The sequence below is a fragment of the Moschus berezovskii genome, chromosome 18 (assembly GCF_049115385.1).
Source record: "Moschus berezovskii isolate FMDL1 chromosome 18, NW_MosBer_1.0, whole genome shotgun sequence".
Taxonomy (NCBI): domain Eukaryota; kingdom Metazoa; phylum Chordata; class Mammalia; order Artiodactyla; family Moschidae; genus Moschus; species Moschus berezovskii.
The window spans coordinates 39,578,143-39,600,421 of NC_142477.1; the positions used below are offsets into that span (position 1 = coordinate 39,578,143).

The following is a 22,279-nucleotide window of genomic DNA, read 5'->3' on the forward strand; positions in this document are numbered from 1 at the left end:
GAAGGTCACAGGATTATAAATGGATGGTATGAATAATAAGTTGGACACGACTCAGCGACTGAACAATGAATAATAAAATCTATGAATTTAGAGAAAATCCTTAATTGGAGGTGAGAAGGATTAATGAAAAGACAAAGCCTGTTCTCTCAAAGCCAACATGAATAAAGTCATTCAAGTGAAAAACCATTCATTTCTACCATCTTAACAAAAATGGATAAGATATGCTGAATAACTGTCTTAAACACTATCACAGATTTGATTAAGGTATTTACTTTGAAAACTTGAAATAGAAACATTTTACGATTGATAACTTTGTAGCTCACACTCAAATCAACATCTATAACTCTTTATCAAAATTTAAGATAAAAATCATCCTAAAGTAATTATCCTATATATGAAATAATTTTGGTAGTCTGAAATAATGTACAAAACATATAGACACTACATGTCTGTTTTTTCAAAATTTGTCTCTGTAAGTTAATTTTATCACTGTTAAACGGTAGACATAAAGAGAAGAAAATTACTTTCTAAAATTTTTTATTCCTATCATTTTATGGAAAATTGTTATCTTAAAGATATTTTAAATAAAATAATTCATAATTTGCCAACTATACCAATTCCTGTTAATGACATTCAATAGTTAATACTTAAAATGCATTTTAAAATTTTATTAAATCTTTTGCAGCTTATTGATCAAGAATACATATAGGAATATACAGGAATAACTTTGGAAAAAAAGTGAGTAGTGCAACTCAGTACTTAAAGGAGACAATACAAGGTCAGATTAAAGTTTTTTTGGGCTACCCTATAAACTAAGAATTGATAAATCAAGGATCTAGCAGTGAAATATAACGCCACCATAAATCAACTGATTTTGGACATAAAAGTTTTAAACACTAAGATTGTATTAGTAGAGTCTACATAAGATCTCAACTTGTATACTTAAATTTAGGAAAACAAAACACTAATTGATTTAATGGAAAAATATCCCGTTATGCATTGAAACAACTTCATTATTTCTAAGATTTGGAAAAAAAAATTGTTATAAACTATTTACAAGTTAAACCACTTAAAGGCAGAGACCCTGTTTTTAATTCACTAATGTTTAGGAGGTGCCTACTGTAAAAGCTAATTATAGCACCTGCTGCTGCTGCTGCTAAGTCACTTCAGTCGTGTCCGACTCTGTGTGACCCCATAGACGGAAGCCCACCAGGCTCCCCTGTCCCTGGGATTCTCCAGGCAAGAGTACTGGAGTGGGTTGCCATTTCCTTCTCCGAATTATAGCACCTAGTAAGTTTCTATTAAGTAGTGAGGGAAGAAACTAAAAATACCTAAAATTTTAAATTAAATGCTACAACAATGCCAAGAATTTCATTACCTGAACATGCAAATTTTTCAGCTTAACAGTAACATTTAAGGAAGTATATAAGAAGGTAATTTTGCTTCTCTAAGAAAACCGAGGGCTTGGTGGCTCAGAGGTTAAAGCGTCTGCCTCCAATGCTGGAGATCCAGGTTTAATCCCTGGGTCGGGAAGATCCCCTGGAGAAGGAAATGGTAACCCACTCCAGTATTCCTGCCTGGAGAATCCCATGGACGGAGAAGCCTGGTAGGCTACAGTCCACGGGGTCGCAAAGAGTCGGACGCGACTGAGCGACGGAACAAAACAGAAGAAAACTGAAATATTAGTACTCTGAAAAGGAATGAAAAACACATTCTGAACCATCTTTATATTACTTAAATCTGTGCTTAATAATGAACAAACTGTGGGATTTACTAGACATGTCTAATTAATTGTATTAATGGTTATGAAATACTTATCAAGATTGTCTTTTCTTGTCCAAAATTTCCATATATGAAATGATTCCCAAAGGCTTATAGCATATATTTTAATTTAAAAGTCTTGTTCATCCAACCACTAGTAGGTAAAAATTCTAAATTTGTTTCAGTTTTCAAAAATCAATTTATCAGTTAACTTATTGGTATACCTGGTGCTTACCATAGTAAAGTAAATAAATGAACAGCAAACTAAAAGGTGAATTAAAATATCCAAACTAAGCCTGACCTCAGCTTTCATTGAACCTTTTCTTCAAAATGAAACTGTAAAAATAAATCTAACCAGCGTTTGCTTTGCTTGACAGCATAATTGAGTAGTAACCAAAGTAGCCATATGTGGTCCTTTAAGCCTCAGAAACACAGCACCTTTTGAATCATTGTGCCGGGCGGCATGTATTTTGTGCCCGATATGTACTTGCTGAATGAATTTCTACAGCAGTGCTGGATTTGGGCTAAGCCAACCAAATTTTCACATATTTTAACTTAGTAAAAATAGCATGATTTTTCAAGAAAGAGTACAGAATGGATGAAGAATGCAGTTTGATTCAGGAAGAGAGGAAAGCAATATGAATGTACTCACATAATCCAATGGATCACATAATGTACTGTCCTCGAGTAAGCCCCTTTATCTAAAAACATGTAACTATCACTAGTTTGTGGGCTTCTGGTGCTTGTAGGGGGCTTTCAAAGTCTAGAAGTAGTGCCGTTTCCTAGAACTTTGTAATAAACTTGCACTTTTCCCCCAGGTTTTCTTTTGTTTTCACACACCTTTCATAAAAGTTCTCTGTAGCATGTAAGTTATATACACGTAAGGAACAGAGTTCAGAAACTGGTGTATGTGTGGGGTGAGGTCAAGGCCCTTATAATCGTCGTTCATTCATTAACCAGCTATTAAGCAAATACTGTGTGTCAGCCAGTATTTTCTACACAAAACACCAGTTTGGGGCGGGAGGGTGGTGGGAGGACCTCGCCCTCCTGGAGCTTACATTATTCTATCGGTACAAACAGATGAGATTAAACAAGCATGATAAGTAGAATGCCTGCAGGATAAAACTGAGGACGGAATCGGGAACGTCCAGTTTAAAAGACAGGCCACAGAGCCCGGAGGAGACAACGAGCAAAACCCTGAAAGTAAGAGGGAAACTCTGTGGCACTTGGGGAAGGAGCCTGGCAGAAGGCGGAGCAGACACCCTGCTGGCTCCGCGACCGAGGCGGCTCCCCGCGCCCCACCGCGCGCACCGCCTTCAGGCCGTGGTCAAGGCTTCGGCTTTTACTCCCGGCTACGCAAATGCCGGCTCGAGAGACGTGTAAGATCTGATTTAGTCCTTGTAGCGATCTCTGAGTCGAAAGGAATGGCCCGCGGGCAGATTTGCCTGTTTACCTTTCGGCGTACTGGTACACAGACAAATACAGTTCACATACAACTTAAGTAAACTCACGATAATATAACACAAATTTCGTCCCATTTGAATAAAATTCGCTTACCTAGGCACTTTTACCAGAAGAACAGCACCCTCTAAATTTACAGAAGTAAACTTAATAGTGAACTGTACGATAGAGTTATTTCAGGTGTTTCAGTAAGAGACCATAGAAGGCTCGGTACTGTACACAGACTCGCATCTGTACTCCAGCCTTGGTCAGGACCTCTGTTTCGAGCGTAAAGAGGAAAACGATGTCTGAGATCGGCCGGCCCCCGGCCCGCAGTCCGCCGGCTCTCCCCGCGCGCTCGGCTCCACCCACACCTAGAATGGGGCGCGCTCCGGGCCCACCGCGGGCCGGCTCCTCGCTCGAACAGCGTCGCCTACAGGCCTTTATCCCGACTGCTAGGCAAGAGCCAAAACCACCGCCAACAAAACGCGAGCCCAGAAAAGACCACATATTTCCAGAAATAAATGCATTACAAACACGATTCCAATTCAATCCAGCTGAGAATCTTCGCCTCCTCCAAGGGTTGCGTCCTTACTCCGCAGAAATAATGCAGAGACGGGCGTAAAGTCCGGCCTCTCAAAAAGAAGAGTGTACAATACGATACATCCATCCACCTGGCTGCAGGGACACCATTTAAAAAAATGCTCGGCCGCCGTCGGATCGCGGGCGTCCTCTACGTGGCCGCCCCGAGCTCGGCTCCCGAAAGCTAATGACGAGCAGCTGGGGCGGCGTGCGTGGCCTGCGAGCCGGTCCGGGCCTGAGCGCCCCCCACGCACTCGACCACCACCGAGGCTCGGGCCCCCGCTCCGGTCGGCCTCCAGGAAAATAAAAGACCGGGAAGACCCGGCCCGCCCGTGCCGCAGCGAAAACGCCGCTCCGCTGCGCAGGATCGCCACTAACAGGCAACGTCCACAGCCGCCCCGACGAGAAGGGCGCGGAGGAGAGGCCCCCCGCCGCCTCGCCGCCGGCCGCCTGCGGGCCCCGGGTGCGCTGCGGAGCCGGGCGGCGCGGGCCGCTCAGTGCGGCGCGGCCGAAGACGCGAGCCCAAGTGGCGGCGGCGGCGCGGCGGTGGCGGAAGTGGAGTGGGGAAGAGGGGGTGGTTGTTAGTGTTTGGCGCCGGCGGAGGGAGTCATTCCTGCAGCTGCACTTCCGGTCGGCATTTTGTTCTGAGAGGGAGAGACGGAACGAGAGAGAGACACACACAGGGCTCCTTCCCCCCCGCCCTCCCCCCCCTCCCTCCGTCGGTACCGACTCACCCGACACCACCAAGCCGCAGGGAGGGACGCCCCCGCCGACTGGAGGATTGGTTCCCGGGCCGGCGGCGATGCCCCCCCGGTAGCTCGGGCCCCTGGTCGGGTGTTTGCGAGTGTTTCTATGTGGGAGAAGGAGGAGGAGGAGGAAGAAGAAGCAGCGATTTGTCTTCTCGGCTGGTCTCCCCCCGGCTCTACATGTTCCCCGCACTGAGGAGACGGAAGAGGAGCCGTAGCCACCCCCCCTCCCGGCCCGGATTATAGTCTCTCGCCACAGCGGCCTCGGCCTCCCCTTGGATTCAGACGCCGATTCGCCCAGGTAAATTCCTGCTCTTTATTTCGGCGGCGGCGGCGGCGGCGGCGGCGGCGCCAGGTCCTCAGCGTCTCTCCTCCTCGCTCCCCTCCCCGCCGTTTCCTTAGCGGCCCCAGGTCTCCTCCACGGGCGAGTCTAGAGTTCGCTCCTCTCTGGTGGCAGCCGCCCTGGGTGGCGGTGGTTTTGTGTACCCTCTCCCGGCCGGCTCCGGTGGCGGGGACTGGGCTCCTGCCGGGCGGTCGGGGAGGCGTAGGCCCGGCGGAGAGTGCAGGCCGCGGGCCAGCGGAATCTACTTGAGCTCGGGGATTAGGAGAGCTCCGGGCTGAGCGGAGCTACTGCTGGTCGGTGACAGGCCTCGCCCGGGAGAAGAGCTGTAGCTAGTGAGGAGGCGGAAACAATACAACTAACAGCAAATGTGCCCTGACCGTCCCCATATTTACAACTTTCCTGGTCCGGGAGTGGGGAACGTCCCAGTGAAACAAACAACCCCCCTTCTTCCCCCTGTGACCCCATGAAGGGAGGAAGTAGTTTCAGTTAGTGAGACAAATGTAAATACTCAGACACGGACCCAGTGGTAATTCTTTTCCTGTGTAAAACTTGTTTGGACGCTGGAAAGTTAATAAAGACTCATTTTCTTTTTAAGGAGAATTAAATCGTCCACATGAATATTTAATACAGAAAACCATAGTGTAGTAGACACTGCTTATGACCCCTCCACCCACGCAAAGCGCTTTTATGTTGTTGACTGACAGTGTGTTGCACATGGACTTTTTATTCAGAGCTAAGTATAAAGTACTTGACAGGGTTACCCTGCCACTTTATATTTGTGTGCGTTATATAAGGACAGTTTTAAATGATTGTACGTGAAACACTCAGGTACTTCCTGATCTAAACGTGTAGAAGCTTAAAAGGGTTTTAAAATGTTCTGAGAATTGCGGTGAGATACAAGTACATTCAATTTTCTTTAAAAGGACAGAAATGAAGTTATGCTTAAAATCCCTGGGAGGTTAAAAAAAAAATGTGGAAGGTGCCATCCTTTCATGTCAGGGCAGATCTTCTTGAAGTCCCAGGATTGTCATTGGCTGTTTGTGCCCATGATGTTTGACTGTGTAATGAGAGAGGTGTCATTTTAATAGGTCAAATGTATCTGTAAATGCTGGAGAAAAAGATCAATTTTATCTTAAATTCTAGCTCACAAGTAAGTTAAGTGCTTGGAGCTTGTTTGTGGAGGCGTTGGTAATGTAGGTTGGTATAAGGGAAAAGCCAATTTAAAAGTCCTCAGCCATACAAGTTGCATAGAAAAATAATTGTCCCTGGGTTAGACTGTTTTGATACTTTGTCTCATGTTCACTGAAGGAAAACTTTCATTGGTTAAAGTGAAGCAACACTGATCAACAAAGTCCCTTGTTTTATTAGTGAGTGTTACGTTGGTTCAAATTTTTTGCATCTCATTAAATTATTATGTCATCGTAGAATAAGTAACTTTTCTGAAGGTGATTTTTGAGTTTAGCCTTCTGCTTAAAGTAAATTGTTCCACATTTCCTGCCAATGTATGGATAAATGTTAGAAAGAGTGAAGTTAATATAGCTGTCACGTACTAGGCATGTTTTTAATGCTATAAATCCGTGTAGTAGTCAGTAGCGTGTCCGTGATTTGTATTGGTCAGGGAGCAGTTTGAATTTTAAAAAGCCTGAAGCTCCTGCTGAGCCCCAATCCCGGCCTCCCTCCCTCCACTAATCTCCCATTCCTGTCTTTGTGCTGCCTGCTCCTGTTAGACACTGTTTGCTACAGGGCCTCAGGCCTACCCTGGGTGGGGGGCACGCGAATAGGAACTGGGCAAGGGTTTGTAGGGGGGAGAGGAGAATACCGAAGGTAGGAATAGTTCATTTCTTAAGCGGAGGATTTGAGGGTGTGGGGGTGGGGTAAGGGCTTCAATATTAATGTTGAAAAAGGCCCTGATAAGAACCTTTGATTGTCTTTACAACTTTATTTAAATAAAATACTGAGATATATGTCAAGTGATGAACATCCTAACATCCTTCTATTAAAGGTAGTGGAAAGTGGAGTTGCTTGCTTAGTTTTCATCAACAGGAGAAAGTTATCTTTAGCGTTTTATAGTTATAAAGGGAGCTTTCTTACACATGTTTGAATCAGTATGTCATATATCTATGTGATTGATTTTTTTATTGTGACTTTGGCATTATAGTGAATTAGTTCTTATTAGACCTTATTTTCCTAATTCTACATATTTGGTAATCCGTAAGTAGCACAGGTTGTATGATAGCATAAGTACTTCTTTTAAGTAGGTTGAAAATACTTTGTTTGGTCCAAACCAGTTAAATAGGTTATTTTTAAAGGAGAAGATATTGCGAAACTTTAGTAAAACCTAAACTTGAACTTTACATTCTTGATAACTTAGTTGGAAAGATTAATTTGTTTCCCTAGAGATTATGAATAGTCTGCTGTACTCTCCTGTATTGGTTGGAATACTCACCAGGGCTAATCTTGTATTTCTTTTTCTTTTCTTTAAATTCAGCGGAAGGAAACAGCTCAAAGTATTCCACAGATCTTACAGTGGTAGTTGTATTATTTGGGTAAATATTTTATGATATACCTAGAGGAAATTTCAGCAGTATGGTTTATTGTTTCTTTTGAGTCTGCAAAGTTACTAGTAACTTACAATAATTACTTAAAAAAAAATAGTTTTGAAGTATATCATGAAAGTCTAGTAAATCAAATTAAAGTTGAATAGTAAATAATTATTTCTAGTGTTTTGAGATGAGTGTATCCGATGTTTCCTTTTGAAAGCCATTCAACAAATTTGTTTACTGTAGTTGTTCGAAAGCTTTTTGAACCTGTTCTAGGGACCATTATAATACTGTCCACCTTTAAGAAGAAAAGACTTGTATTTGAAGAAATTTCAGATTCTCTTTGGGGATGAAAAGTGAGAGTTTTCAGTATGGTAGTAAACTTAGTTTTGGTTTTCTGCATAATCATTATTGAATCTCAAAAATAATATGAACAAAGCTGTACCAATTCAGATGTGAAGTTTTCTTTCTTTGGAGCCAGGCTACCTAACTTAAGTATTTTCTAAGACTTCCTTAATTAATTTCATATTTAATTTTTTGGTGACCAGTTCACCGTCAAACTGCTGTCTAAACGTTTGAACACATCTGTGTTATATTTTGGTATGCTCTATGGAAGTATTTTTACTCTCCCAAAATAAGATGTAAACATTAATAATAAAAAGTAGATAAAAACTAAAGAGTTTGAGTTTTACACAGTTTCATTTAAATTTCCCCACTCCGTTGCTTATTAGGAAAAGCATACTTTGTAAGTAATTCTGAAATTTTTAAGATGATGTAAGATTTCAGTTATTATATAAAGTGATTGAGAAGACTGAATTAAATAAAAATTCTTTTCATACATGTGTAACTTCAGTTCTGTTTATCATGTTTATTTGCTATAAAATGAATAGGAAATTACTGACTAGGAACTAGTAACTAACTGGTTAGTTGACATGTTTATTTTAATATCCTGAGATACTAAGTTGGCTTTGGTGGTAATGTATGGTCTTATATAGCTTTTAAAAATCATTTAAAAGTATACTCTTTGAAGGAAGTTCTTTTTCTATTTTTAGCAGTTGTCAGTAATTATTCTTTGTATTGTTAAATTGGTTCTTTTTTCAAGGTGACCTGAGTTCATTCATAAATATTCTCATTCCCCTGCAAGATGAATGACCAGTGTGATTTCAACTTTTTGATGAAAAAACTCAGAGGCCACGTGATTTGTTTAGATTCACTTAGTGACTCAGTGGGAGATTAGGGTATTCTCTGACTCTTAATAGTTTCTTATTAGATTATGTTGCTTTAAGTAATGTGTGAGCTTTGGTCATGAAGCTAGGTATTGCTCAGTGCTGACACTGATACCATCTGTGATTTTTTTTTTTCTGATTATCTGAGTCCAAGGTGCTTTTCTCATCTCCATAGAGAGATATGATACCTGTCTTTTGGTTGTGTTTTCCTGGTATGAAAATAGTACTCTTATGTTAGATATCTTCACTTTGTATATATATGTTTGCTGTTTGAGTGGTTGAGTTTATTTACATATGTCTCTCTTTAGGAGTGTAAGTGAATTGGCTATATTTGTAGTGAATAATGACTCCTTAAAGTTCTATTTTTATTCAGTCTTTTAATGACTAGGGTGGAATATTAGCGTTTCTAGTTGATTTAAAATCAATTTTAAGCGTCAAATCTGGAGTCAATTTTAATGAATTGAGTTTTGTCAGATTGTATTATGTTTTAAGGCAGGTTCCTTTCTATTCCCAAAGTGATTTACTAGGAGAGATCATTTGTTGATACAGGATTGCCCACTAGATAAGATTTTGAGGGCTTATTATTTGCCAGGAATTGTGTTACATATGGGTGACCCCACTGTAATTCTTCTAACAAGCTCATGAAATAGAAACAGATATCACCCACAATTTACAGATGAAGAAACTGAGGCTAGAAATGTCAGAAAATTGTCTGTTGTCTTATAATTACTCTAAGTGGTCTGATTTATATTGTTTCTTAAGGATTTAGGATTCCACATTTCTAGTTTTAGTAAATTCTTAATATTATCCTTTAGTTCCTCAGTTAATTCAATACTTAAAAGTCATGTAGTCAAGGAAATTATGTACTGTAGGCAAAGAACTAAAATAAAATTCAAACTGTATATGCTATATACATTAATAGTAATTTCAATAATTTTGAAATCAGCAAATCTTTACCGCCTTATATTTTCATTTTGAGTTTGTTAATAAGTCTGAATTTGTTACTTTTAAGTTTTTTATATTGACTTGAAATTGTCAAAGCATCTTTTTAGAAAGAGAAAATTGAGCTGTAGAGTGCGTTTATTCATAGAAATATATATGGTCAGTTGTATCACAGTATATGAATCTATAAATAAGTATGATTCGTACTTTTAACAAATTCCAGGATTTGTGTCGCCAAACAGCGTGGGTCCTTTCGAAGTTCTCAACTCAGGAAGTTGTGCACTCTCCAGAGCTGTCGTCATTACATACAGTTTTTGGAGGATTCCTTTAGTAAATAACTTTATAGACTTTGAAGTAGTTGTTTTCTCAGCTTTAATGGCAAAGATTTATCTTCAGGGGTGAATTTGAGTTTTAGAGATAGTAAAAAAAGTATTTTAGAACTTCGTTTAGGAAAGCTAAGATTTAAGATCTTTTTGATTTCAGGCACTGTGTCAGTACCTTATGTTTGTCATATATATTATTGCATGAATCCCATGTGCCAAAGACTATAAAGTGCCAGGCACTTTATATGGATTTTCTCAATTCTTTAAGGTACAGTATGAGTTTGGTTATATTTATTACCCTAAGATATTTGAGAAAACTGAGGTACAGAATGATTAAGTGACTAAGGTCACACAGCTAACAGGTGGCAGAAAGTGGAGAAAGGACTCTAAAGTTGATGCTTTACCCATTAACCTTAACCACTACACTGCTTATCATGATTTGAACCTCCCAAGTATCCAGTGAGGTTAGTGATGATGTTCTCATTTTACAAACAAGGAAGTTGAAGCTCATCATGTTTAATAATTTGTCCAAGGTGGCAAATCTAACAGGTATTAAAGATAGGATCCCAATCAGATGTGTCTTGATTCTAAAACATCTATTCATTCCATTCTACCTCGCTGCCTTTTTCAAGGTTTATAATACTTTTTGTCTGTTATTTCTTGGTAAAAAAGGTAGGCTTGATTATAAAATAGTGAAACTTGTTTTTCTTGTGTAGCTTATAAAGAGATCCTGAAGATAATTAGAAAAGAGGAATTCTAAAATTTTTTGGTCAGTTATAGCTGATTCATTACTTGATACAGTTTTTAAAACATACCATATAAAATATGCAAGATGTTTCCATGTATAAATATGTATTTAAATAGAATATTGATGTTTAAATATAATGCATGCTATACTTTTTGAAAATGTGTAAAAGCCACAGTATTTATTTTCACAATATTGTTGTGATTCTTGAATTATTTCTTATCAAAACATTAAGCATTAGAAAGTGTTCTCAAGAATACGTTAAATTTTTAACATAATTGATGTAGGTTTTTTTTTTTACCATCTTACATATGCATAGCATATCATTTAGCATAATACACCAAACTCTTAAAACAATTTTTTTGTATGTATTTACCTTTTGGCAGAAAGGAAAAACTTTTTCAGGATGCAAAAACATGGAATTAGTAACATTAAATTATTTGTTAAAGTACCTTGGTATACTTTTACCTCTCCTGAGAAATTCGGAAGCATTGACATAACTTTGAAATACTGGATTCCTTTTTGTTAGAATGAGCTTATTTGGGTCATCTGTACTTCTCAGTTCTTTAGTCTTGTGCCAGTGAAATGCATATGTACTTTATGACTACTGTTTTTTTTAAATAATCATTGGTTCTAGATACCTCAAAAACTGACAGTGCTTGAAACACTAATGGAATTATTAAAACTCAAACTAGAGTTTACTCTAAAAACACCAATTTTATAATGATATATTTAATTTTTTAATTAACTAACATGTCCTTGAAATTAATTGTAGTAAAGAAATACATCACTGAGTTTTCTCAACACTGCTATTTGGCAACTCTTTCAAGATTTTATTTTTTTCTTTTGTTTTTTGTTTTGCTTAGTTTTCCCCTATATTTGTTATGTTTTATTTTTTTAATTGAATAGTTGATTTACAATATTACGTTAATTTTATGTACATAGCATATTGATTTTCAGTATTTTTGCAGATTATATTTCATTGTGAGTTATTATAAGTTATAATTCCTGGGTATAATTCCCTGTGCTAGCTCATATACCTTGTTGCTTATCTATTTTAACCCTTTCAGGAATTTAAAATCTACTTTTAGTTTTCTTTGTGTGATAAGATTATGGGTTGCCAGTTTCTGTCTAAAGAAATTGGTGATCTGAGTGTAGTCTATATGTAATTTAGTTTAATGATAAAATTGAAATTTTACATGGGTATATAATGGGCCTAACTCAATTTAAAAAAAAATACTATTCTTAAAAAAAAAATTGATACACATAACATGATGTTTTTTCCTAGGGTTCTGCCTATGTCTTAGAAAATTCTTAAGGTGGAAAGTTGAAATGTAATGGCCTAAATGCTACTTTTACCATTTTTTCCCTTTGAAAAAAGGATTGTAAATCCAACATTTATGCCATAACCTACTTCAAGTTAACTTCAGGTTATCCTGTGAGACATACATGACATATGCTTTTTATTTAACTCTATTAATGTTCTCTTTCTCCTCTGTGTAATCTCGTCCTCTTTCTGTCAGTGTCTGTCTAATCTGTGTCTCCTCCTAAGCAAATTTTTATATAGCTTGGTGAATATAGTTGGTATTGTTAATGTTTATGAAACCTAGAGCAGTTTAAAAGGCCTCAGATTCTGAGATCTTCATAAGTTCAGAATATTGCTGGTGAAAAAGCATTTTGATACTAACTGGAAGAGGTATATTTGTGTTAGCATTCTTACTTCATTCAGGAGATATGGTACTTCTCAAAACATCAGCTCAGTGACCAGAAATTTTTTTTTAAGGAGAAAGCAAACTTTTTGTGAAAGTTTCCTTGGTCATTTAATTTAATAGCATTTGTCAGTTTATTACTTATGTCTCTTGATAAAATAATTTGTTCCTGTGTCTTCAGTCATACTAAACCATCAGCTCTATGCAACCAAGGAGACTGTTATTTCCATCTTTATGTCTGTAACACCATCACAGTGCTTGTCCTGTGTTGTAGGTATTCATTACATTTTTGTTGAAGCGATAAATTAGAATTAAACTGTATGATAGTGTTTACATACATCCCAATCAATCCATATGAAACATATATAAAGGAAGACCCTAAAATTTCTTTTTTTGGCTGTTAGGATTGTAAAACATAGGAAAGGGCTTTTGTTTTGCTCCCCTGGGTAGCAGAATTGCAAGTAAGATAACTGCAATTTATTGTAAGAGGGAAAGTATCTAAATACCTTGTTTCAAGCTTAAGATTTATTTATTGTAGTTTTTGTGTTCTTTGCTAATTTAAATGTTATATCTAATAGCAATTTAGATAAGTCAACTGTAATTAGAGCAGAGCATTAAAAATGCTATTTAAATGAAATAGTGATATGGTGACTGAATTTTTTTAAGTAAGACTTGTTCACTTGCCAAGTTGTGTCCAACTGTTTGCGGCCTCTGCCCTCTACTATCTCCTGGAATTTGCTCAAATTCATGTCCATTGAGTCAGTGATGGTATCTAACCATCTCATCCTTTGTCTCAGTTAGGCTTATTCAGGTATAATTTACACAGTAAAATTCACTATTGCTGCTGTACAGTTTGAGTTTTGAGAAACATTATATTGTAACTACTACCTTTAGTAGAGACATAATATTTTCATCACCTCTAGCAGTTCCCTTATATCCTTTTGTGATCAATATCTCACCCTAGTCTAATTCCTGACAGCCAGATCTAAATTCCTGTTCCTATAGTTATGTATTCTCTAGACTGTCACCTGAGCGGAATCATACATATGTAGGCTTCTGTGTCTGGTTTCTTTCTCTTAGCTTAAAGCTTTTGAGATCCATCCATGTTGTTGCATGTATTAATAGTTTGTTGGTATCTGAGTTTTGAAATTGAATTTAATATACTCTACAACTTTGGTACTACCTTGTTAAAAAATACTTCGAACAGTTTTAGATATTTGTCTCAGATCTTGCAGCTGCTTTGTTATTGGACACAATCTTACTTTCCCATATTTACCCCTCAGATGGTATAGAATCTGCCTGCAGTGCAGGAGACCTAGGTTCAATCCGTATGTCAGGAAGATCCTCCAGAGAAGCAGATGGCTACCTACTCCAGTATTCTTGCCTGGAGAATTCCATGGACACAGGAACCTGGCGGGCTATACAGTTCACGGGGTCACGGACACAACTGAGTGACTAACACTTTCACATTTTCATTCCTCAACACCAGAAATGTTGTGATTTACATTACTGTTGAGTGGCATTTATTTCTACTAGTTAATTCTGTTAGGTTAGATGCTCTACCAAGTAGGTAAAATAGACATTGGCCTCTTTTTCATCATAATTAAAACAGGTAACTTCATTTATTTTGAACATACAGCACATAGCAACTGAAACAGTGGTGAGTTTACAACCAGAGATTCAGTTTACATTTTGTTGGTTTCATGTTTGTTATTTGAAAATAGAGCATAGGTTATAGTGAAGAACCAGTCATTGCTTCTCTTCTAATGCTTAAAGTAGTGCTATTTACTGGAAGTTGGAGCAGATAATGAGAAAAGAAGGGTCATTTTATTTGACCACCTGTTTTGTTCCTCCTCACTTTTTGAAACAGCGTTCTCTCTTGGGTTCAGGGATATCATTCTCTCTTTGGAGATCTTTTTGCTAACTCTTCCATCTCTGCCCACTCCTTAAATGTTGGTGTCCCCAAGGTGGCTCTTCAACCTTCATTCTGTTCTCTCTTCCTATTGATTTAATCTATTTATTTAAATTTTTTACATGCTTATAACTCACAAATCTATCTGTAGAATAGAATTCTCTTCTGAGACAGATCCAGCTGTCTTACTAGGCACCTCCTGATGTCCCATACGTATTATAAATTCAGAAGTAGTATAGAAATCTGAACTCATGTGTCAGTTCTTCCCTACCCTTACCCCTCCCACTCAAAAGAAAAACTATTCTTAGAACCATGTGAAGTAGGTTAATGTTCCCATCATTAACTCAAGTTGCCTAAACTAGAAACTTAGTGATAATACTTGATCCTTCTTTAGTGTATCTCCAAATGAGTTGTTGACATTCATAACACCTCCCTGAATATCACTTGAATCCATCCCTCCTTTACTATTTGATTCTGAGAGTGGGCATGTGCATACAGCTAGTTGGGTGAAATAACAGCATTTTAAGAAAGATTTAGAGGTAATTGCAAAATATGTATTTAGTGTGGGATACTCTTTGCTCATATGTTTGGGCTCTGATATTTAAAATTAAGGTATCATTTTCAGTAACATTCATGTTTTATAGCTTAAATGTGAACGTCTTCTGTACCCCCATATCTAAAATCTAGGACCTCTTTAGAGCCCAGTGTATCAAGTAGAATAGTTTTTTTCTTACTTTTAGAGCACTATATTTCATAGATTTGTACATTCATTTAAATATTGTATGTTTATGTGTTCCGGAGCAAAGTCTGAATTGAATAGAAAATGAGAATGTAGGAGCAAAGGAAGGCTTTTTAATTGACTTTCCTATTACTGTGAAAACAAGTTTACTTGAATAGCATTTTCACTTTTATTGCGGATAACAAAACTAAAGGAGTAAAAACAGTGGGGATACGGTACCATTCAGTTGCTAGGCTTGCAAACATTTTTAATGGCAAGAGTCATATATTGTAGCTCTATTATTTGTTTATGAGTTTGGAAGTTGTTGCTTATGGTTTTGTATAAGCTTACAATATTTCTTCTTAGAATAAAGTTATCTCCTTATTCCCCAGTTGGGACAGAAGGAGGGTCTGCTTAGAGTTACTGATTTAAATAACCCTGGGTGTCTGTTGTGAAGGGTATCTTAAAATGTGATGCTATCTTGAAAAATGAAGTAAACATTTTCTTCACTGTATCTAGAATTTCTGACTAAAGAAATAATAGGTGCTGTATTTTGCTCTGGTGCTAATTGCCATTTCTTGAGAAAATAGGATCAATACAAAGGCTGTTTACAAAGACTGACCAAGAACCTTGCCTGGGTATTGAGTTTGTGGTGGCTTGCACATAGTAAGCATTCAGCAAACAATTGAATATATGAATTTGAATTGTGTTTCAGTTTTGAGATAAAGGATTGATTGGAGTGACAGATGATAGATGGGGCTTGCTAAATGTTAAATTAGAAGGAAGAGAACGCTAGATAGGACAGCCTTTAAAGCAAAGAATTGTGTGATTTAACTGCTTGCAATTGGATAGTTAGGTTTGTTTGGCTGGAAAAGAGGCAGATCTATGTACAGAAGTGTTTTTGAGTTCTTTCTATTTTGTTCCCACAACAGTTTTGCTTCTGATTTTAAGTATTGGTTTAGACTTCGTCCTCAGCGGGAAGGGACAGTTTAATAGACTCAGGGCTGAAATGACCTGCATAGTCTCAGTATGCATGTTAGGACGTGGGAGGTGCTGGTGGGATGGGGGGAGAGGCGTTGCAGTTATTCAGTCACTTCCAGTTATTTGTGGTTCTTAGCTTCTTTCAGAGTGCCGATGTATGTCCTCAGTATTGAGACGAGGGGGCCCAAACACTCGAGTTTAAAACGACTTATAAATTACAGCATGCTTGTGACTGTCCTAGGGTGAAGTTCAGTATCTGGATCTCTAATGCGCTGTCTTGCTGTTGAGCCGTGTTGCTACCTCTGCCATCATATGGTTTTAGTGATTCTGTTTTCAACTAGAGGATAGCCACCAAAATTTTAATGTTCTTTGTAAGAATTTCGTGCTTCAGCAACTCTCCATTCCCTTAGATTTCTTGGGATCCAGAGCTGCTAGGTTTTTAATAAAAATACGTATATGATTGTACTTCTGGTTAAATATGTGTTTATGGTATAAATATATGTACCTAGTCCTGTTTACTCTTAAGGTTGTAGCATAAAGGTTCTCCTAATTTTTTACATAGTGTTCATAAATATTTAAACAGTTACCCAACATTTTGTCAGTGGATGATCCATAATTTTGTCAGTCATTCTACTTTGGACATTTTACTTGCTATCACCTCTCTTCTGTACAAAAATGAGGTGGTGGAACATCTTTATATGTACATTTTTCCCCTTTTGGGGGCTTTATTCATTGAGGATAGAATCCCAATGGTTCTAGTTAGACAAAAAAGGTTTGAACCTTTTTATGGCTCTTTATATGTATTTCGAAAAACAGTTTACTCTTTCTTAATCTTTATTTTCATTCATGTCTTTACTCAGTGAGTTTGTCTGTTTTATGTAGGTTCCTCTTTCCTATTAGGATGATTCTTAGGTCATTTAAATGCTCCTCTTCTCTACTGTTGTGGCTGTGGTCTCGTTTCAATATAATTTTGAATTTCACAGTAAAATTTATGAATTTTTCAAACTTATCATTTGGAGGTCTTGTATAGTGAAATTAGCATAGAATCTAGTCTAAACTAGCTACTAGCCAAGTAACATTTAGACCAGTCATTAAGCCCATTTCTTCAAATGTAAACTGAAGGAGTTCTCAGGTTTTAGGATTTTTATGGACTAATAAAAACATAAAGGGGAAAAAAAGAAATTTAGATAAATGAAAGAAGAGAGTAAGCAGGTAGGTCCTAAAGATATAGTTAAGACATCATCAGTTTTTTAATCTGCAGAAAAGCCGTTAGTAGATTTTAGATGGGGTGATCAGTTGCTTCAGTTGTGTCCAACTCTTTATGACTCCGTAGACTAGCCTGCCAGGCTCAGGCTCCTCTGTCCATGGGATTTCCTAGGCAAGAATACTGGAATGGGTTGCCATTTACTAAAAAGAAAAATTAGTTCTTTAGTAAGTCTTATTACTTAGACTTAATATATATTTTTTCTTTTTGCATTTAAATGGGTATATCTTTCCTTTTCTCCTGTCTTTTGCTTCCCTCTTTTTAAATTTATTTTTTAATTGAAGGATATTTGCTTTAATTTCGTTGTTTTCTGTCAAACCTTAACATGAGTCAGCTGTAGGTATACATATATCCCCTCCCTCTTGAACTTCCTTCCCATCTCCCTCCCCACCCCACCCCTTTAGGTTGATACAGAGTCCCTGTTTTGAGTTTCCTGAGACATATAGCAATTTCCCATTGGCTATCTATTTTACATATGGTAATATAAGTTTCTGTGTTGTTCTCTTCATACATCTCACCCTCTCCTCCCCTCTCCCAGTGTCCATAAGTCTGTTCTCTATGTCTCTCTATTGCTGGCCTGCAAATAAATTCTTTGGTACCATCTTTCTAGATTCCATATATATGCATTACTATATGATATTTATCTTTCTCTTTCTGACTTACTTCACTCTGTATAATAGGCTCTTGGTTCATCCACCTCATTAGAACTGACTCAAATGCGTTCCTTTTTATGGCTGCTGCTGCTGCTGCTAAGTCACTTCAGTCGTGTCCGACTCTGTGTGACCCCATAGACGGAAGCCCACCAGGCTCCCCCATCCCTGGGATTCTCCAGGCAAGAACACTGGAGTGGGTTGCCATTTCCTTCTCCAATGTGTGAAAGTGAAGTTGCTCAGTTGTGTCTGACCCTTAGTGACCCCACAGACTGCAGCCTACCAGGCTCCTCCATCCATGGGATTTTCTAGGCAAGAGTACTGGAGTAGGGTGCCATTGCCTTCTCCTTTTATGGCTGAGTAATACTCTATTGTGTGTATGCATGACAACTTCTTTATCCATTCATCTGTCGTAGGACATCTAGGTTGCTTCCGTGTTCTAGCTATTGTAAGTAGTGCTGCAGTGAACATTGGGGTTCATGTGTCTTTTTCAGTTTTGGTTTCCTCAGGGCATATGCCTAGGAGTGGGATTGCTAGGTAATCTGGTGGTTCTATTCTTAATTTTTTAAGGAATCTCCATACTGTCTTCCATAGTGGCTGTATCAATTTACATTCCTGCCAACAGTGCAGAAGGGTTCTCTTTTCTGCACGCCATCTCCAGCATTTATTGTTTGTAGACTTTTTGATGATGGCCATTCTGACTGGTGTGAGGTGATATCTCATTTTAGTTTTGATTTGCATTTCTCTAATAATGAGTGATATTCAGCATCTTTTCATGTGTTTGTTAGCCATCTGTTTGTCTTCTTTGAAGAAATGTCTATTTAGGTCTTTTCTCCACTTTTTGATTGGGTTGCTTGTTTTTCTGGTATTGAGTTGTATGAGCTGCTTGCATATTTTGGAAATTAATCCTTTGTCAGTTGTTTCATTTGCTATTATTTTCTCCCATTCTGAGAGTTGTCTGTTCACCTTGCTCATAGTTTCCTTTCTGTGCAAAAGCTTTTAATTTTAATCAGGTTCCATTTGTTTACTTCTGTTTTTATTTCCATTACTTTAGGAGGTGGGTCATAGAGGATCTTGCTTTGATTTATGTCATCGAGTGTTCTATGTTTTCCTCTAAGGGTTATGTAGTTTCTGGTTTTACATTTAGGTCTTTAACCCATCTTGAGTTTATCTTTGTGTATAGTGTTAGGAGGTGTTCTAATTTCATTCTTTTACATGTAGCTGTCCAGTTTTCCCAGCACCACTTATTGAAGAGGCTGTCTTTGCCCCATTGAATATTTTTGCCTCCTTTGTCAAAAATAAGGTACCCATAGGTGTGAGGTGGTGGTAGTTTAGTTGCCAAGTTGTGTCCGACTCTTGCAACCCCATTGACTGTAGCCTGCCAGGCTTCTCTGTCCATGGGATTCTCTAGGCAAGAATATTGGAGTGGGTTGCCATTTCTTTCTCCAGGGTATCTTCCCAACCCAGGGATCAAACCCAGGTCTCCTGCATTGCAGGCAGATTCTTTACCAACTGAGCTATGAGGGAAGCCCACAGGTGCGTGGGTAGACTTAGTATTTGAGATATGAAGTATCTAGTGTGATGTGGACTTGGCTGTGATTTCATATTCATTCTCTTGTTCATCAAACATCAGGTGTTTCGTTTGTCGCAGAAACTATAGGCTTTACCAGTGGTGAAATAAAATACTTCATTCTTGCCTTCAAGGATCTTAACAGTCTAATAAAAGACAGATAAAGAATTTGTTATAATCAAAATTAACAAAGAGGATACAGTAAGGGCATTGAGGGGGGTTACCTAATTTAGACTAGAGATGGTATATAAACCATGTTTCCATCTGTCCGTCCGTTCCGTCGCTCAGTCGTGTCCGACTCTTTGCAACCCCGTGGACTGTATAGCCTACCAGGCTTCTCCGTCCATGGGATTCTCATGTTTAGCAAGCCATTAATTAGACTTGGGAGTCTGGGGCAACAGTTTGATTTTAGAAACTGCAGATGGTTAGATTATTGGAGCATAGGGTTGGAAAAGGAATGTTCCAAAAAGATTTGAAGCTGCAGAAAGGGGCTGAGTCTAGATTATGGATGAATGTATATGCTTTTAAGAATTCTGTTTGTTTTAAAGATGTTGGGAAAACAAGAAATTACTTAATAACAAAGTATATTTTGTATTTGCAAAAAATTTGGCAGCAATACAGAGATTAGATAGGAGATAGGAAAAAAGCTAGGGAGGACATCTAGGACTTGATGTTCTCAGTTAGGACTGTGAAAATGTGGAGGGGGAAATCCACAACGAATATTAAGAAATTAGCCTGCATACAGTTTGGTGTTTATATGTAGGTCAGTTGAGTAATGGAGAATGAAAAGAGTTGAGGATTGATTCTCAAGTTTCATATTTGTGGACCTTGAAGTATGAAGATTCCACTCACTAAGATCAGGAATATAAGAGGAGAAGGTTATAAGAATTAAAAGATGGGGATGTGGCGGAAGGGAGGGAGATGATACTACAGTTGTCACACTTGTCAGTGGGACATTCAGATGTGCGGCAGATGTGGGAGTCTCAGCACTTAATTCAGGCTCTCAGAGCTGAGACAACGTTAAGCTTTTCTTTGGCAACGTGCATAATTATTAATTGGTCTGTTAGAGAATTATTTTTATGAGGACAACATTTCTAAATCTATGTAGATATTTTTAAAGGATATATAAAATTTAAGGTTAAAACTGTGTTGAAATCCTAGAATTTCTTTATTAACTGAGAATATCCAAGGTACTATTCAATTTATTATTATAGTTCTGATACAGATATACAAATTAGAATTAACCTATAGCTTTTAAAGCCAGCATAAGTTGAGTAACTTTTGGTTGCTTAAAAAGAATGCAGTCTATCTCTGTATCACTTTTCACGTTTTGGATGAATGGATATTAAACAATTTAGTGACTTGGTCAAATTGTTATAGATACTAATGGCTATTTGAAAATGACTTTCAAATCTGACCTAAAATATCTCTCCAAACAGTCTTAAATCAAGGTTAAAAGTAGTTTTTTTGTTTTTTTTTTTTAATCTTGAGTGAAGTTGTTCAGTCGTGTCTGACCCTTTGCGACCCCATGGACTGTAGCCTATGTAGCAGGCTCCTCCATCCATGGGATTTTCCAGGCAAGAGTACTGGAGTGGATTGCCATTACCTTCTCCAGGGGATCTTCCGGACAGGGATTGAACCCAGGTCTCCCACATTACAGGCAGACGCTTTACCATCTGAGCCACCAGGGAAGTTACTAGAAGATAATAGATAATACCATTTCTTCTTAAGGCTTTGTTTTCCAGTGTATTGACTATATTACTGTAAACTTAGAAAAACAAAATGAATGTTCTTATATGACAATTTTCTATTGTAATAGGCTGTCTTAAGGCCTTTCTGATGTATTGTCAATCCAGCTTAATCTGAAGACCGCTTCTTTAAGTTGGTTTTATACTAAATGCATACATATTATGAGATCTTTACTGAGAACTATGTTATTTTGCTTATGAGAAGATTGTATTTACAGATATAATTTAAGGCTTGATTTTAAAAAGTATTATATACAGGAATAATTGTGAAAGAATCAAACTTAATTATCAAAAATAATTGACCAGGTCAGCTTCAAAATAAAAATGAGTGCTTTCCTAGGATCTAAATACATTTAAATAAATGTACTTTTTTTTTTTTTTTTTGGTAATTAGAGAGATGGCATGTCAGAATCATCTAGGGAACTTTTTCAAACTTTTGATATAACCCTTTTATGGAGATGTAGGGTAAGTTTTATAAGTTTCTCTATTAGTTAGTCCTTTGGGCTTTTTAATCTTCTGCAATAACTACTATGCTTTAGGCATTTGATGCTAGGACTTTTCTTTCCAGCCTCCCTCTCAGATTTACACGGCTACCTAAGATATGCCTCTTCCCTCCTCTCCCCTCAGCTTTATTTTATTTTTTCCTGTTCAGCTGTGAGGCATGAAGGATCAAGGAATCATGGTGGGCAGAGTTATTAATGAATTAGAATTAGAACTAGGAGTAAAAAGGAGAGATATGTTAATACAGAAGGATGGAGTGGAGTTTCTGAATACTACACAGGCTGTAGAATTGAGGAAAGAAGAGTAGCAGATACTACAAATGAATTTGGCAGAAAGAATTGGTGAGAAACACTGAAGAAACAAATACAAATTGGCAATACCACCTAGAGTAAAATAAAAAATGACGAACTGACTGATCTGGTCCTAGTGCTGCCTTTTCTTTAAAAAGTTTACTTAGAAGTCAGATTGCTTTATTTTGTATATGTTGAATACACACTCTTTCAAAGTCATGTGTAAAATGCTTGGAATAGTGCTGTGCACTTAACAGGTAAATCCTCAGAAATATTTATTATTTTAAC

At 37.7% G+C, this 22,279-nt stretch overlaps 1 protein-coding gene across 3 annotated transcripts in view; it reads left to right on the forward strand.

The window, feature by feature from the left end:
* The first annotated feature begins 4,490 nt into the window (after positions 1-4,490).
* Positions 4,491-22,279, forward strand: part of NIPBL (NIPBL cohesin loading factor) — a 206,489-nt gene continuing 188,700 nt past the window's right edge. For all 3 annotated transcript variants that reach the window (XM_055422164.2, XM_088827650.1, XM_055422165.2), the window contains exon 1: positions 4,491-4,830. The gene's annotated coding sequence lies outside the window, so the exon portion shown is untranslated. The remainder of the gene's footprint in view (positions 4,831-22,279) is intronic.